The sequence below is a fragment of the Schistocerca americana genome, chromosome 9 (genome assembly GCF_021461395.2).
Source record: "Schistocerca americana isolate TAMUIC-IGC-003095 chromosome 9, iqSchAmer2.1, whole genome shotgun sequence".
Lineage (NCBI taxonomy): Eukaryota > Metazoa > Arthropoda > Insecta > Orthoptera > Acrididae > Schistocerca > Schistocerca americana.
Window position 1 is genome coordinate 140,804,581 of NC_060127.1, and position 18,444 is coordinate 140,823,024.

An 18,444-nucleotide genomic window follows, 5' to 3' on the forward strand; every position below is an offset into this window, starting at 1 on the left:
ACACTGGAAGCAGAAAATAACTCTTTCATTCAACGAGTGCACCAGTGTATCAAGGTCCAGGGTCACCACTTGAGCACCTTTGAAAGTTCTACTTCTGGGCAATGGTACAGGAGAGTCAAAGTCAAATTTGTGTTATGTTTTTACTTGGTTTTCATTTGTTTTCTGACGACTGCAGCAAGTGGACGAGTTTGTGATCCCGGGCTCAAAGTCAGTGTTATGTTATGTAATTAATAACGTTGAGTTTCAGTGAATGGCACAATGCGATACATTTTTTGAATAGGTCTTTAGGAGAGGAAATGAACTACCGAATAAAAAATACAGGGGGTCATTTAAAAAAAACATACCGCTGTTCATATCTTTGTAAAAAACAAAGCAACAACGAAGGCAATCGTGCTGATTGATGTCCCCCTGACAGCTTAAGAACATTTGCTTGAAACATTTTTTAATTTGCATCTGGACAAACAGTTATTTAGGCCTGTCAAGATAAATGGGACACCCTGTAGATATGGTGTTAATGTTCCGTATGAAATAATAATAACTGCAGATTTATCATTTAACATTTGAGTATTACATTTCATTATATTGTGACAAATAAGCCCTCGGTCACAAATATTAAGTCAAAATTGACCTGGTTTCGACGCTACTATGAGCATCGTCTTCAGAATTAGACTAACTGCACTAAAACATTCGGTATATAGTACATTAATAAAGTTAAAGTTTTTTATTGCATTTCACACTACGAGAATAAATACTGCCATACATATCACATATTTTCAAGAACTCGAGTGTGTTCTCTGCATGTGTTGAGACAATAATTCACGTAGCCTCGGTTTCTATATCATGACTGTAGTGGACCGACATAAGAAGCCGTTGATTCTCACACAGTCGGTACTTTTTTCCTGTAAAAATCCTTCGCTCGTCGTTATGTACGGCAATACGGCTTGTGAAAGACAACCTTAAATATCTTTCAGCGTACTCGCGAAATATTTTGCTCCCCCGCTTTCCCTCTGAAAAGCTTCCCTGTCACATTTATTGAAGGCACAATGTACTGCTACACGTAATTCGTGAATAAAGTGAACGAAAGATGCCTACAGTTAACAAATTGCATACGTCACCATATTTTGCACGAAGCTTGTTCTGCCTTGCCAAACAGTCTTGTCGTTCATGACAGCCTAAAGCTTATGAGGTGCTTCTGTTACGAAAGTTTAGAGGAAAATTACGACCCAGATTTTACAGACAAGCTTCACAAAGGATATCCGGGTGTCACAATCCAGTGCAGGAATCGATGTGACATACCGCTTCAGAGAAAACTAGAAAATGTCCGAGAAAGTTATCCACGTTGTATTGTTCTGAGCTTATTATCTAAAGATTAGTGGAACTTTTTGAACGACTTATGGCAGGGGTCACCGGTGTTGATAAAGCTGCGGTAGCATCCGGCATTATGCATGTTGAAACGAAATGTGGGAAAATGTGTTTTTGTTTATTCAGTTACAGGAAATAAGTACCAGGGTGTCTGAGATGTCATCAAATACTCATTCCTAACGTCAGAGACGTGGAGCACGAATGGGTAAAATTCATAAAAACTGTGCGATACGCAATAGACCACTACGTGCTGAGGGAAGTAGTGAGGGGTAGGAGGGAGCCGCCATGGTTCAGTGCCGTACTAGAAAGTTGCCACGAAGATAAAGAGAGGTTCATTGCAGATTTAAACGACTTGATAGACGACTAAGAATAGGTGAATGAAGCTAAAGTTGAAACGTTCCCTTCGAAAAATTATAAATGACTGTGCTGATAAACCTCTTACAGATGAGCAAACCCGAACGTACTCAGACTTTTCTCTCTTTACTTATTCTGATCATCACTAAACTGACACACAATATTTTTAGCGCAACGCAATCTCACTTTCAAACATCCCTACAAAAGAATGGCCCTGACTAACAATAACCTATACCTTTCATGAATCACTTACCTCACAAAAACCTTCGTTACTCGAACTACTGCAATACTGGCAGCTAAATAAAAGATTCTAACTACTGATAGGCATACTTAGCATATATATATATATATATATATATATATATATATATATATATATATATGTGTGTGTAAATGATCTCGAAATACGAAACTGACTTAAGTCGTACTGGACTGGACGACTCCAAAGTTCTGCAGAGGTTACTTGAAATGGCTTCCTTTTCTCCTGTCAGTTTCTTACCGTATCAGTTTATCGTACGCAGATCGCTGGAGGAAAGAAGCATACAGACTGATAGAGAAAATTTCAGGGTGTTCCCTTTTTCAAGAAGGGTCGTAGGACAGACGCGCGTAATAATTTGGAGACGCCTATCTCTATAAGATTCAACGAAGGTTCAGTGCACAAAGCGCTCGACAATCACAGTACCGCCTCTTTTCCCCGTGAGGTCCGGAGCATTGTACACACGGGCTCCCAGCTTGTGCGTCCGCGTTGAGTTCAGGAAGGCATTCGACACAGGTCCACACTCTCGTTGAGTGGAGAAAATACGAGCTTACCGAGCACAGGACCACATCTGTGGCCGAAATCAGCACTTTTTACCACACACAACTGAAAATGTTCTTAACGGGACGAAATCGGAAGTTCGTATTGTTATCGGAACGGAAAATGCACAATAATAGCGAGTATGTCCTGGATCTAAAACAAAGAAACTAGCCGTCCGACTTATGTCACGACAGTTAGATTTAAACGTCTTTGAAACTTCCAGATAAGTCGAAAAGCTAGTTCCCTTCTTTTACAGCCCGAACTCTGCCCAGGACATATTCCCCTGTTTTCGTGCTTTGATAGCAGCATTTTTGATTCTGGTTCCCCACTTTTACTCTACCATAATTTTGACATTAGACCGCGAAAGCTTGGCAGTCGATGTAGATTTCTGTTGATTTGCGTGATAACTCATCCAGTATTGATTTTTTCTGTTGTCTTCGCTTATATCGTTGCAGCGGATTAAGCTTTCACAAAATAATACGCGACGATTATTTATATGCATTTGCCCATCTTGTTACAAAATTTGAACCGACTCACACAAGTTTGAAACAAAGATGTGGCTTGCGAGAAGAAAACACTACAAAAAGTGTTTTTTTTTTTGTTTTGCGCGTAAAATCCGAATCAAGCTAAATTTTTGAAAGCGAGTTTTCAATTGTATCGTAAAAAGACCATTTTATTTATCTGATTCTCTTTAAAATGTTTCCGAGCATTCTGTTCACGCAAGAATGAATTTTACGTGCTACATTTAGCTTGACATTAAACCATCGTATCTCGACAAGGGATAAATGTTACTGGATAAAAATAATTTCGTTTTGACTTTAACCATTTGTGTACCTTCCTGCAAAGTTTGAACCGATTTGGACAAGTGTAAAAGAATCGAAGAGGCGCGCTTCAATAAGAACCAAGAAGAACGTGTTTTTTGGAGCTAAAATGCATACGAAGCAAGATTTTTTTTCAAACGTTTTAAAGTTATCTTAAACCAAGGTCCGATACACCAGTGTACCACATTTGAACCGTCAGTCCCGCTCCAGTACGGAATTATTTAAGGGTGACGATGTATATTTTGGGAATAATTTGTACTGTTACGTTTCCTACCTTATGACGTTTTTTTCTGGATGTACTATGTATATTACTACTTATCCACAACTTGGATTTTTGATCAATTGTTATGGCCTACTTTGGATATATGGTATTTTCAAAATCAGGTTTCATGTTATGATGGGTCCCACTGCTGCTATAAGGCATGTAATAAAATTATCTCCTTCATATGAGTATCCAAAACAGTTTGCTTGACAGTTTTCAGTTCTGTTGTATCAAGTGTAAGTGTATGATGGGTCCTAACCCAGTGCTTGTGCAAAAGTGTATTAGTAGAGTGCGATGTATTTTTTTGGGACAAAGCTTTTACGCTTTAAAGAGAACACTGTTTCCCTATACCCAAGTTCTGTTTGTATCATATGAGAAATTTTTCTATAAATAATAGGTGTGATAGTGGAGGTATCTACTAAGCTAGCGTATTTCGTACACTTGTCTCTAGCCAACATATAGCTAATTCTTTGCAATTTGTAACAGTAGTTTTCACTCACGACTGCGCTAAACGACCTCTGCATCCACAATGTGCTTTTGAAACATTCTGCTTTCATAATTACGATGATTTTTGTAATTAAGCCTCAGAAATATTTATAAAGTGTTTACATGTCCCAACGGGGTGAATGAGATGTGTGTATCATCACGTCGTTAAATACGATAAAAAATTGTTAGTCTGCACCCTAAAAAATTTTTATAACACGAAATGTGTTTCATGGCATTTCGACCTGTTATATCGTGACATATATTGTATAATTACCACTGTTTATGTATTTGACTTCTTGGTTTCAGTGTAATATTTTACGTAAGTTAAGAACTTTGTATCTCTGACTTCCTACGCCACATGGCGGTTACTGTGCTATGACAAATTCTGTTATATTTGATGTCATGTTATTTGTATATTTTCTTCTTTACTAGTCCTGTAATCTGACACCATATAATTTTACCTGTTGATTTTTATTCTTACATGTTTTTTAAGTTGTTGGAAAATAACACGCCAGTGTATGTTGGCAAGATGTGCATTTCCCCCTTTCTTTTTTGCTATGCGTTTTTTAATGTACAATTTTAAATTTTAAATATTCAATTAATGATTTTCAAGTGCACTTTGGTACTTTGTGGTAATCTCTTGCCAAATAAAGTATTGTTAAATCTTCACGTGACACACGCCATATAGAGGGCGTTCCAAGACCCTCTCACACCAAGGTCTGCTGTATAGCTGAATTTAAACAGCGGCTTCAGTTATTGTGATCGTTTCATAAGCTTTGGATACTGATAATAACTTGATACCCGGGGTGATGAGTTTAATCTGTACACCACAGGTATGTTCTTTCCAACAGTTGGTTTATACTTAGGTGTATTTGTTGTCTTTTGCTTTTTATTCGCTGATCGCTGTGTGAAATTTTTAACTTCCAGCACTGAAGATGATCACTATGTGATTGAAAATCGATTTTGCTATCAATAAACCATCAATATTACGGCCAACGCTGACCTTCTTCTAACCTTTCTGCACGCTTTCCGCGCTGTAACGGTTTTGAGAGTACAATAAGTAAGAGTTACATGGAATTCCGTTTGCAGTATATAGCGGGTGTAAATGACAAGCGTTTACAGCGCACCACGTTGGTGTAGGGAAGGTCGAGACGAGCAGTTTGTTTCGGGACTCTTTTGTGTTCTGTCAGGTCGGGAGACTGACTGGCCCACAGTGCATGCGCGCGGCCTCCCGTATTGATTGTCCTCTCGTCGTTTTGAACCTCATTCCTTTTCCTCGTTAAAACCGTCCTCGAATACTAAAAACAACTTGTTCTTGTAGTTACAAAATGTAAAATTTCCGTTTGTGTAAGTTTTAACACCGAAAAATCAAAAGTTTTGTTGGACTGGCCTTCTTCCTATGACATAGGATTAACTTTAGATCGAAATGTAGACGCGCGTTATTTTTGAATAACGTTTACAAAATTGTTTTTCGTCTCATTACTCACATGGGAAAGTTTGTGATACTAATATAAGTGAAAAAAGTTTTCAAAAATCTGAGGGAGTAAACCTGTGGCGTGAGACGACGGAAGGATAGTATCCAAATTTCGGAGGCGCGCGTGCGCCGTAACTGAAGTGGCCTTTGTAGCCCAGTCTGAGGCTGTCTCCCTCCCAAGTGTCAACACCGACTCAAAGGAAGGCCTCGGCGCTTGTTGGTGACGTCACGTCAACCAGGCACGGCGAACGCCAGGTCTGTTGCGGGCAGAAACGCCTGGGCGTGCTTATCACTATAAATCTCTTATTTTTGGACAAAATGTTTCGTATTGTTTTGGATTCTGCAGTTTTATTTAGATGAAAGATTTTTCTTACTATCGTAAAGCTACAAATGAAGATCATAGTTGTGTATTACTGAATCCTGTCGAAACAAACGTAGATCAATATGAGAAGATGCTTTGCCCCATTGCATGCTTCGGAAATTTTACATTCGAGTAACTATATTTACTTGATCCATCTTGTTATCGAAACTTACCCCAACCCCCTTACAATGAACTCGTTTCTTTTATTTATTTATTTATTTTCGTTTGACATCGTCACTGGAAATGTGAACTAATTTACATTTGTAAATGTTCAACTGTTGCCAGTCATTAGATTACAGTCGTTTTCAACGAAAGGAATTCTAAACTGGAAACAAAATAGCTTCATACATCGAAAATGCTGCTGAGCTTAAACTGTTTTAAACATGCGTATTAGAGAAGATAAATATTCCCCTCTTGCAACTGAAAGGAGAAACTTTATAAGATCAAAAATTTTATTTGGTAAAACAAGTATCTCTCTTTTGCCTCTTATTCTGTCCCTCACCCCCTCCCCCAACGTGTACAATCGCAAGATATTTCATTAACATTCAGTGCTCCTCACCCCATAGTCAACCAAGATACCTAAAGAAGAGCACCAATATGTTCAGTTTCTTATAAAAGAAAACCAGTACAACCGTAACTTCCTGAGATTTACAAATAAGGTAAAGAAGCACGAATTCTGTTGGTGCTGGACCATGAAGTTGTTTTTGTATGTCATTCCTTAAAACAGGTGGAAATTTAAGTTCAGGAGTACACTATTTGTTAAGAAGTGTAATGAATTGCACAATTAATTGACTGCAGAAATCTCTCAGAACAATGTGTGTTGTTCAACTACGGCCAATAGTTTCACATTTTCCTGTGTCAGAGGGAGACACCACCATTATGAGTATTCCAGCAACAGACCTGGCGTTCGCCGTGCCTAGCTGACGTGGCGTCACCAACAAGCACCTAGGCCTTCCTTTGAGTCGGTGTTGGTAAAACTGTCCGTGTCGACTTGCCCCGCACCACTGAGGTACGGCTGTTGTCTACACGCTGTCTGCATCGTTCGCAGCTCCGTGGCTCTGTCTCAGCCTACAAGAGCGCCAGAACGCCGGGAGGCGGTTGCGAAATGCAGGGCGGCACTGGCGATCGACCTCGGATGTTGATAGATGGGACGCATTGCTGATAAGCAGCTGCCGACAGCCATTTCAGTGGGGGCGAGCGCTCGCTGGAGACGGAAACAGACGCCGAACGAGGCCCCCTCGTCTCTCCTACATCTACATCATACTCACAAGGGAACCTCCCCATCGCACCCCCCTCAGATTTAGTTATAAGTTGGCACAGTGGATAGGCCTTGAAAAACTGGACACAGATCAATCGAGAAAACAGGAAGAAGTTGTGTGGAACTATGAAAAAAATAGCAAAATATACAAACTGAGTAGTCCATGTGCAAGATATGCAACATCAAGGATAACGTCAGCCTAGGAGTGCCGTGGTCCCGTGGTTAGCGTGAGGAACTGCGGAGTGAGAAGTGCTTGGTTCAAGTCTTCCCTCGTGTGAAAATTTTTCTTCCTTTATTTTTGCAAAGTTATGATCTGTCCGTTCGTTCATTGACGTCTCTGTTCACTGTAATAAGTTTAATGTCTATGTTTTGCGACCGCACCGCAAACTTACAGTTCGGAAAATATTCATTGACCTTGTTATTGAAGCCGCGAGCTATATTTGCTGGATTCATATTGCCCACGGAATACATCTCACGTATTTAATGCACTCCCGTCCAAAGTAGCGACCAGTCAACTGCCAGCCAGGGAGCCTCGTTAGCAGGAATACTCTCTCTTCCGTGCGCTGTTGTCGACTGACGTCGTGTGTTTCAATGTTTGTTTAGGTGTAGCATCCTCATGCTACGGCGCAGTTACCTTGCAAAGGACGGGACGGACAGATAATAATTTTCTGAAAATAAAAAAAATAAACTCTTCACTCGAGGGAAGACTTGAACCAAGGATCTCTTGTTCCGCAGCTGCTCACACTAACCACGGGACCACGACGCTACTGAGCTCACGTTATCCTTGATGTTGCATATCTTTCACATGGACTACTCAGTTTGTATATTTTGCTATTTTTTTCATAGTTCCACACAACTTCTTCCTGTTTTCTCGATTGATCTGTGTTCAGTTTTTCAAGTCCTATCCACTGTGCCAACTTATAACTAAATCTGAGGGGGGTGCGATGGGGAGGTTCCCTTGTCAGTTGGACATGTTGGAACACGTCTGCGTGTCCACGAGCCGGCAGCTTGCCGGGTGCCGGGAGAGTTTAGTCGCGCCTGGAGCCGTCATACGTGCTACCTGATGAGTTTCAAGATGAATGCTGAACTGAATATTGATGGTGAAGTTTTGATTGCGTTGGTGGAGGAACGACCAGTCCTGTGGAACAAGACAACCGAGGAATATAGGGATAGACGACTGACTTTGGAAGCGTGGAAGAATGCGTGTACACAACTTAAAGGATATTTTAAAATGCTTGGGGATAAAGAAAGAAATGATATAGGTATGTAGTTTAACTTCATCTCAAATTTATTTCCTCTCATTTTCATTACACACCACATTCTTTTTCTGTAATTTACCGTCTCGTAAGGTCATCCGAAGACCAGTATCAGTTGCAAAGCGATTTAGAAAAGATTGCTGTATCGTGTGGCGGATGGCAGTTGACGCTAAATAACGAAAAGTGTGAGGTGATCCACATGAGTTCCAAAAGAAATCCGTTGGAATTCGATTACTCGATAAATAGTGCAATTCTCAAGGCTGTCAATTCAATTAAGTACATGGGTGTTAAAATTACGAACAACTTCAGTTGGAAAGACCACGTAGATAATACTGTGGGGAAGGCGAGCGAAAGGTTGCGTTTCATTGGCAGAACACTTAGAAGATGCAACAAGTCCACTAAAGAGACAGCTTACACTACACTCGTTCGTCCTCTGTTAGAATATTGCTGCGCGGTGTGGGATCCTTACCAGGTGGGATTGACATCGAAAGGGTGCAAAAAAGGGCAGCTCGTTTTGTATTATCACGTAATAGGGGAGAGAGTGTGGCAGATATGATACGCGAGTTGGGAAGGAAGTCATTAAAGCAAAGACGTTTTTCGTCACGGCGAGATCTATTTACGAAATTTCAGTCACCAACTTTTTCTTCCGAATACGAAAATATTTTGTTGAGCCCAACCTACATAGGTAGGAATGATCATCAAAATAAAATAAGAGAAATCAGAGCTCGAACAGAAAGGTTTAGGTGTTCGTTTTTCCCGCGCGCTGTTCGGGAGTGGAATGGTAGAGAGATAGTATGATTGTGGTTCGATGAACCCTCTGCCAAGCACTTAAATGTGAATTGCAGAGTAATCATGTAGATGTAGATACTATTGTTTGCTTCACATAAAATATGAATACATTAGGCGAACTTATCTTGCCACGGAATTTTCCCATTTTCAGAAGCAAAGTAATTAGCAAACTGATTTATGACAGTGTTCGCTGACACGCCACCTCGTAGTGCCTTTGTACGTGGCAGTTCTCGCAGGTCAGAGTCCACATCTATAGTATCCGCACACAGAGTATTAAGACCCTCATCTTTATAGATGAAATTTTGTAGAATAGTACAAGCCTTCACTATGTCAGTCGCAAAATCAATGGAGACGTTTAAAGGTCGGTGAAAAATCCTCCATTTATTGGCCATTACGTCAAAAGCATGTCTTGCTTTGCTTAAGCGATAGTTAAAAATACGCTTAATGATATCAAGATCTCGCCCACCATAGGGACGAAGTAAATTATTATGCAATGCAAACGCTTCATCTGCAACAAAAACACAAGGCAATTCCCCTGGAATATTTTGGAATGCCCTAGGAGGAGGTAGGTTCAGTTTTTTGGTCTGCAACTTTTTCCACAAAGACGTTTCTTTCAAAACACTTGAGTCACAATAGGCACCGACATCCACATAAATAAAATTATAATTTGTATCCAATACCGCCATCAGGACTAACGAATAACTGAAAAACATTGATCCACTTTCTTGTGGTTTGATAACTCATCAATGGCCCCTGCGCAGTTTGGAAATTTTGCAGTGTTTTCAAACTGACGCGTGGGATGGTTCCTTTGAAAGGGCACGGCCGACTCCCTTCCCCATCCTTCCCTAATCTGATGAGACCGATGACCTCGCTGTTTGGTCTCTTCCCCAAAACAATCCAATCCAATCCAATCAAACTAACGCGCTATATTTAGCCAGTCACTTTCCTCCAGAACGGGCGTATATGTGTTATGCAATAACAACCACATCTTCATACAAACCTAGCGACCGAGCGAGGTGGCGCAGTGGTTAGATACTGGATTCGCATTCGGGAGGACGACGGTTCAATCCCGCGTTCGGCCATCCTGATTTAGGTTTTTCGTGATTTCCCTAAATCCCTCCAGGTAAATGCCGGGATGGTTCCTTTGAAAGGGCACGGCCGACTTCCTTCCCTAATCCGATGAGACCGATGACCTCGCAGTCTGGTCTCCTTCCCCAAAACCAACCAAACCTAATGTACAATTGTAGTAATTGTTTTTATTCCCACTCTGAAACTGTAATGGAGATCGGTGAAAGTATTTCCTGTTGCAAGGTACCTGAAATGAGAAAAACATATGGGTTTGATTCTACTTCGGCTTTCTTTTCTTTTCAGGAATGATGGTAGCCAAAAATGTGCAAACATAAGAGATAACTGGATGAAATGCCACAGGAAATTAAACAGAGGAAATAAGAGCGGTTCTGGGGCAAGCAAGAAGCAGAAATATGTATTTTACGAGCAGCTACATTTTCTTAAAAAGATAGCAGACAGACGAGAAACTTCATCAAATATGCCGGATAATAGTGACGAGGTAAACCCCGCTGACAATCAGTCTGAAAAATATTGTCACCAATTTAAAGAAAAGCCGCAGAAAAACAAAACAGCTACAAATGAGTTGGACAGAAAAATGATGACTTATCATTGACGCCTCTATTGAGCAGGGCCACAGTAGAAGTATGCCTTTTTTTAGGGGGATTGCCCCAAATGTAGATACATTTAACGATGATGATATCGTAGACTTCCAGTACGAAATCATGAAACTTATAAAAAGAATTAGGTCGAAACCACAATACAGAAACATGCATCAGATCTGCTCAAGATTCCTGGAACTACGCCTCACAGGAATACCAAACTTTTGGTGGTACATCATCGTATCATACACCGAGGCCAAATCAAGATAGCAACTATTCGGCGTACACCTCTGCAGAACACTATAAAGTATCATCTTGTACAAGGCCACCTAATGAAGACATGTCTTTGGAAACGTATGCAAGTCTTGCATCCACCGTATCCAACATTTCCGAGACATTTGATTTTGGAAAGTAACTCTAAATCGAACATTCTTTCTTTCATCTTAATGGAAATAAGAAAACCCTATTCACTGTCATTCTACTTTTTTATCTAGAGCGTTTTTAAACTGTGGTCTTAATTTTTGATACAGCAAATTAATAGTTTCTAATAAATAAATTTCAATTGAGTACTTACCTCAGTGTGACTGCAAGCATTTCAGTAGGAGATTTGGAGTTTCACATATTGGTGTCTTCATGTTGCAGATGAGCTTGTAAAATTTACAGTAATTTATCAAACGTTGTTTTTGACATCCTGTAAAAATTAAAGTGCTTTGTGTTAACCTGTTGTAGTTTTTCATGTAGCGTACTGAAGGCACCAAATTTAAATCGATCTTGCAGCACAGGATGCATCCAATACTTCCTTCGACGACGCTGTTTCTTTTTGTAAAAATAATATAGTGCAACGAGAGTGCAAAGGTCGCTGTTATCCATCCTACTGCTCCGTTGCACACGACTCGACTGCGGTATTTCCGGCGCCGTCTCCGTGGACAAGGGCGTCCGGTTTTCTACCGGCCGCCAGAAACGCCGGTCCCGCGAATATTCTTGTCGTGGACAAGGGGCCTTAATCTGAATGCCATCGACAGCTTTATACACTGTCAGGCGCGAACGCCTTCTCCTTCTATAGAAACGAGGCGCCGTCCTTCTGTGCCGCTACTGCTGCACATGCGGCTTCTCGACGAGTGATGTCGTAAGAGAAACGTCACTTATCTAACCGCAACGCCCGCGGATGTTTTGCGGATGACGTCGCAAAGTATAAATGAAACGACCATTAACGAACAAAATCAGATAAGAAAAAAAAGTGGCCACGGTGTTAGGTTACGACACGGGCGAGCCTTGTTCAAACCTCCCTCACGCCACTTTTTTGTTTTTTTTTTTTGTTTTTGTTTTTCGCTGTTCGCTGTATTCAAATATGTCTGTGTTGTGATGTAACGTTCGTTTGCAACAGTGAGGTGTAATCTCGGGACCTATAACGACAGTTGATTCTGCACAAGTACTCAGTTATCAGCCGTAAGGAAGTGGCTTTCGAATGGGAACCGCAAACGTTTGATGACAAGGCGACAACTCAACCGAATCCTCCATCGGAAAACATGTCTGGTGTGTCGTACACGGCGTTAATCCACACTACGCGTGTCATATGGCAGGACTCTAATTTCTACGACTGGTAAGTGAGTGAGATAATGCCTCCTTGCCCGATATACAGTAGATGTTCGTGTGAATGTGAATGTGATCACTCGCAAGGAAACGAACTATAAAAGTTGCACGATTTGTTCAGCTAAAGTTGGTCTACATATTACATTCCTCCAAGACCTCAGTAGTGCCCTAAGCATGTGCTGAAGCAGTATTTCACTGTAGAGTCGGATGAACGTCATGAGTATAGTGCACAGACGATTATCAGGTACGTTTAACACAAAAGTCCACGACACGACATGTAATGTAAGAGTATGTCGTGCATAATCGCAACAAAAATGAATGCTCCAGTTTTGCAAGAGAGTGGAGTAGGGACTGCCTGCAGGGCAAGTTTTCACGTCAAAAAAAATTCTAAAAATATTCAAAGAAGGTACTCGTTTCCAGTTAAAAGGAGTTGTAATCCTCGAAGGGAAAGTAAAACCCTTAACAATGTGGTCCAAAATTAATGTATTACCCATGATGACGCAACCCTATTGCATCCGTGTCGTTACGGCGAAACGCCGATGCACGTATAGCAATGAAGGCTTCAATGACTCACTCAGAATACAGCATTCGTTCGCGTTCGGCCTTCTCCGCCATCATTCGGAGTGACACGAAGTCGGAGTGGCGGCCCCGAACAGTTGCTCGCCGGGCGTGGCAGCGGTCAGACGTGGCGGACGAGACTACTGCGTGTTTCAGCTCCTCAGCTGTGCAGGCGTGCGTGTCAATATAGCAGGTAGGAGCGCCGAGCCAGCTTCTTTGGTTGTAATTGCAGACTTTAACAAGATGTTAAACTATGAAGTGAAATATCGAAGTAATCCGCAGTGTGGGTGTAGAGGCGAGTCCAGCAACGTCAGACCGCCTCAGAGCCAAACAGATAGCGAGCGAAAATTTTGATTCTTCCGCACCTTGCAGCTCGATACATTTACTCGATAAAGGTTTGAACTTATTTTCGTTATTCGTCACCGTTACTGTACTGCACTAAACCGAGTACATGGCTGCACGACAATTTTAAGAGTTTACAGAGGCAAAATCACATTGTGTAGACTTTCCGTATAGTCCATTTTAGGCCATACCTTACTGCATATGAAATGTAACCAGTATATCTAAATTGTCTATAAAGTTGAGAGCGGAATGATACCTGTTTTCATTCTCGAGATACTGGTCGGTATATCCTGCATTACGTCCGAATCCTTTCCTGCGCATCGTGAATCGAGTGGTCGTAAAATAATCGCCGTATCTCATAAACGGTTCAAGGTTGCGAAACGACGTATCCTTGGAACTGCCAGCACGCAGAAAGGACTCTTTTATCGTATAATTCACACTCGATACGTTTTTGTCAAACGTGTGAGCAGAACGAAAACAGACTCCCTATAAAGTACACCACGAGGTTTTGTTCGAATTTTCTTGTCCAAACACACAGAAAGAAACAGGCAAACGAAGTATCAAAGTGACCAGCGTGAGGTCTCCTTATGCATGAAAATATTTAATTGCTTGAATGTAATCAGGGCAATTAAGGAAAACTTAAGTACTGAGTTGAGGAGAAATTGAAATATTTCATGAACTGTCAAAGTTCATCTGTTCTAGGCCTAGGTGTTTTGCACATAAAGAGATACACTGTTCAAGTACCAAAGTTAGGATTTTCGAGAACAGAAGACGTTAGGAAAGAAAATGAGGTGTCAGTAAGATCATGCTTTCTGAATGAAACTTAAAAAAAAAGGATCAAATAGTATGTGAAATTATTGGTGCACAACAAATACATATATCAGAGAAACATTCGTCGTGGCTTTGAATGATACTCGAAATCATGAACATAAAATAAGGTGCATCAAATGTCTCTAATATTTTTTATTTCAAAGTTTTAGACAAATCATTTCGCAAAACGTTTGATTTTATTTTTAAAAATCTTGTATGATATGATTTACTGAATCAGATTATTTAGATTAACTGAAACGCTTGGCCTTAACATTGACTTCCTATGAATTATGTTCGCGACACGACTGGCGCAAAGTGATGGCGCTGGGAGGGGGGGGGGGGGGTGGAGAAGGAACCGCGGGGAGATGTGCAACGCTGCCGCAACTATGGAGCAGTGTTGGATGGCCACGATGCTTCCAGCGCAACACACCGTGCATTCGTCTGAAGACTGCAAATCTAGGTGGTTATTTATTTATTTAGCAACACGCTCCACCGCAATGTAAACATTGTTGTATTATGTGTTTAGGTTTGACTTTTATACTAGATATGCAATAGGCTAGAATAAAAATAACGCTTTATGATTTTTGTAGAATAAAGAAGTTAGGGACTTCGTTTACTGTCGCCATTTTGTGTACGCATACATAATTTGTTGCAGTATTTCGCTGTTCTTTCAATTGTCTCTTAGGCCGGTATTACACTATCAAATTTCTTTGTCAAAGATTTGAACAAAGATCTTTGACGTAGCGCTAGAAGGGGTATTACACTGTCATCAAATTTTTCGTCATAGTTCAAGATGGCTGACAATAACTTGTTATTAACCGCAGCAGTTGCACGTACCGCAATTGCATCGTGTGCACGTGCGGAAAAGAAGTGGGGGGAAAAAAAGGAACCATACATACAAGGTTGACAGTCTTAAATTCCTGGGATTACAACTTGATAACAAATTCAGTTGGGAGGAGCACACCACAGAACTGCAAAAACTCCTTAACAAATCTGTATTTGCAATTCGAGTGTTAGCAGACATAGGCAACATAAAAATGAAAAAGCTTGCATACTTTGCCTACTTTCATTCCATAATGTCATATGGTATAATATTTTGGGGTAAATCTTGTTGTGGAGTGGCAGGAGCCAACCCACAGGGTTTGGAGGAAGCCGAAAGGCACGCGTTTAAGCTCACGCAGGCTGGCGTGAGGTCTGGAACAGGACAAGGTAGTTAGACTAGAAAAAAAGGATGTAACTGGTGGAATACTTAACTTTAATCCATTAATGTTGAACGTAGCTCTTGTCTGTACATTCTTTACAATATCAATAGCAACTGATAATGGCGCCTTGCTAGGTCGTAGCAAATGACGTACCTGTAGGTTATGCTAACTATCGTCTCGGCAAATGAGAACGTATTTTGTCAGTGAACCATCGCTAGCAAAGTCGGTTGTACAACTGGGGCGAGCGCTAGGAAGTCTCTCTAGACCTGCCGTGTGGTGGCGCTCGGTCTGCAATCACCGATAGTGGCGACACGCGGATCCGACGTATACTAACGGACCGCGGCCGATTTAAAGGCTACCACCTAGCAAGTGTGGTGTCTGGCGGCGACACCACAAATCTTAGAGTCAAACAATAGTTTTCAGAGTCCAAAAGCGTGTAATACGTATTATTTGTGGAGTAAATTCACGGACGTCCTGCAGAAACCTCTTCAAAGAACTGGGTATACTAACTACTGCCTCTGAGTATATTTACTCCTTAATGAAATTTGCCCTAAATAATATATCTCTTTCCAACAAACAACTCAGTTCATACACACAATACCAGGAACAAAAATGATCTGCACAAGGACTTCAAAGCACTTACTTAAGTTCAAAAAAGGGTCCACTACTCAGGACTCAACAGGACCAGTCATACCTCTGAGGATGTCCAACGTAGTATTGGACGAAACGTTAGGAATAGAAGTATTCCATGGACCACGGCCATATAACCCGTAAGAATTATCAAGAACATCGCAATTAGACCGCAGATCAATGGAAACGTGTCGGGTCTTCTAGTGAATCACATTTTTGCTACAAGAGGTCGTTCGTCGTCTCCACAAACGCCGTCACCGAGGTGAACGGCGGCTCGAAACGTGCAGTGCGCCACGGACGCAGGATGGTGAGAGCTGTGTTATGCTGTGGGAGACATTCTCCTGCGCTTGCGTGCGACCTGTGGTAGTAATCTAAGACACGCTGACAGCTGCGAACCATCTGCATCCCTTCATGTTTGATGTCTTCCCCGATGGCCATGTCATCGTTCGGCAGTACCGTTGGCCGTGTCTCAGAGCCAGAAACTTGCCACAGTGCTTTGAGGAGCATTATAGCAAGACTCAGGTTGATGTCTCGAAGACCAAATTCGCCTGATGTAAATCCTATGGAATCCATGTGGGTTGATACCGGGGGCCATCGCCGCGTACGGACATCAGTGGCCCACCATTAAAGCGAATTACATGAACTGTACGTAGACATTTGCTGCCACAAACCTACACAAATCTACCAATACACTTTTGGATGCCTGTTGTTGTTGTTGTTGTTGTTGTTGTTGTTGTCGTATTCAGTCCAGATACTTGTTTGATGCAGCTCTCCATGCTACTCTATCCTGTGCAAGCTTCTTCATCTCCCAGTACCTACTGCAGCCTACATCCTTCTGAATCTGCTTAGTGTATTCGTCTCTTGGTCTCCCTCTACGATTTTTACCCTCCACGCTGCCCTCCAATACTAAATTGGTGATCCCTCGATGTTTCAGAACATGTCCTACCAACCGATCCTTTCTTTTAGTCAAGTTGTGCCACAAGCCCCTCTTCTCCCCAATTCTATTCAATACCTCATTAGTTATGTGATCTACCCATGTAATCTTCAGCATTCTTCTGTAGCACCACATTTCGAAAGCTTCTATTCTCTTCTTGTCTAAACTATTTATCGTCCACATTTACTTCCATACATGGCTACACTCCATACAAATACTTTCAGAAACGACTTCCTGACACTTAAATCTATTCTCGATTTTAACAAATTTCTCTTCTTCAGAAACGCTTTCCTTGCCATTGACATTCTACATTTTATATCCTCTCTACTTCCATCATATCCATACAAGGTATATCCGTGGTCTAGGTAGCCGGCACGGTAGCTCAGCGTGTTGGGTCAGAGAGCTGGTTGGCCTCTGTAATAAAAAACTGAGTGGGAGGAGGATCAACAAAACGAACTGTAATAGATGTCATGTGATGTCCGCAACGAGCAATCCCAACGATCAACAACGAACAAAATGAGAAAACAAAGGAAAAAAAGGGGGTAGCGTCTTTGATTCATAATCACAACGTCTTCGGTCCCGGGTTCGATCCCCACCACTGCCTAAATTTTGATAAATAATCAGCATTCGCGGCCGAAGACTTCCGGCATAAGAAGTCATCCTCATTCTGCCAACGGCCTTGTTAAAGAGGGCGGAGGAGCGGATAGAGGTTCAGGGCACTCTCTTGTCCTAGGTGTGGGAAATTGCCGCTAAAGGCGGAAGAATCAGCAATGGTCAACGACATGAGGATGCAGAAGCCAATGGAAACCACTGCATTAAAGACACGTAACGTGTATCCACAGGACATGTGGCCTGTAATTGAAGAAGTGTCATGATGATCTCTCCATTGGCAAAAGATTCCGGAATAGTCCCCCATTCGGATCTCCGGGAGGGGACTGCCAATGGGGAGGTTACCATGAGAAAAAGATTGAATAATCAACGACAGGATAACGTTCTACGAGTCGGGGCGTGGAATGTCAGAAGCTTGAAGGTGATAGGGAAACTAGAAAATCTGAAAAGGGAAATGCGAAGGCTCAATCTAGATATAGTAGGGGTCAGTGAAGTGAAGTGGAAGGAAGACAAGGATTTCTGGTCAGATGAGTATCGGGTAATATCAACAGCAGCAGAAAATGGTATAACAGGTGTAGGATTCGTTATGAATAGGAAGGTAGGGCAGAGGGTGTGTTACTGTGAACAGTTCAGTGACCAGGTTGTTCTAATCAGAATCTACAGCACACCAACACCGACAACGATAGTTCAGGTATACAGGCCGACATCGCAAGCTGAAGATGAACAGATAGAGAAAGTATATGAGGATATTGAAAGGGTAATGCAGTATGTAAAGGGGGACGAAAATCTAGTAGTCATGGGCGACTAGAATGCAGTTGTAGGGGAAGGAGTAGAAGAAAAGGTTACAGGAGAATATGGGCTTGGGACGAGGAATGAAAGAGGA

The 18,444-nt window shown here is 41.6% G+C and overlaps 2 protein-coding genes across 2 annotated transcripts in view; one reads left to right on the forward strand and one right to left on the reverse strand.

Moving 5' to 3' along the window:
* The window catches only part of LOC124551260 (ankyrin-1-like), a 105,015-nt gene extending 93,496 nt beyond the window's left edge, over positions 1–11,519 (reverse strand). Inside the window, exon 1 of the mRNA XM_047126260.1 lies at positions 11,461–11,519. The gene's annotated coding sequence lies outside the window, so the exon portion shown is untranslated. The remainder of the gene's footprint in view (positions 1–11,460) is intronic.
* A 1,592-nt stretch (positions 11,520–13,111) lies between these two features.
* LOC124550974 (ankyrin repeat and protein kinase domain-containing protein 1-like) overlaps positions 13,112–18,444 on the forward strand; it is a 38,482-nt gene continuing 33,149 nt past the window's right edge. Inside the window, exon 1 of the mRNA XM_047125793.1 lies at positions 13,112–13,227. The gene's annotated coding sequence lies outside the window, so the exon portion shown is untranslated. The remainder of the gene's footprint in view (positions 13,228–18,444) is intronic.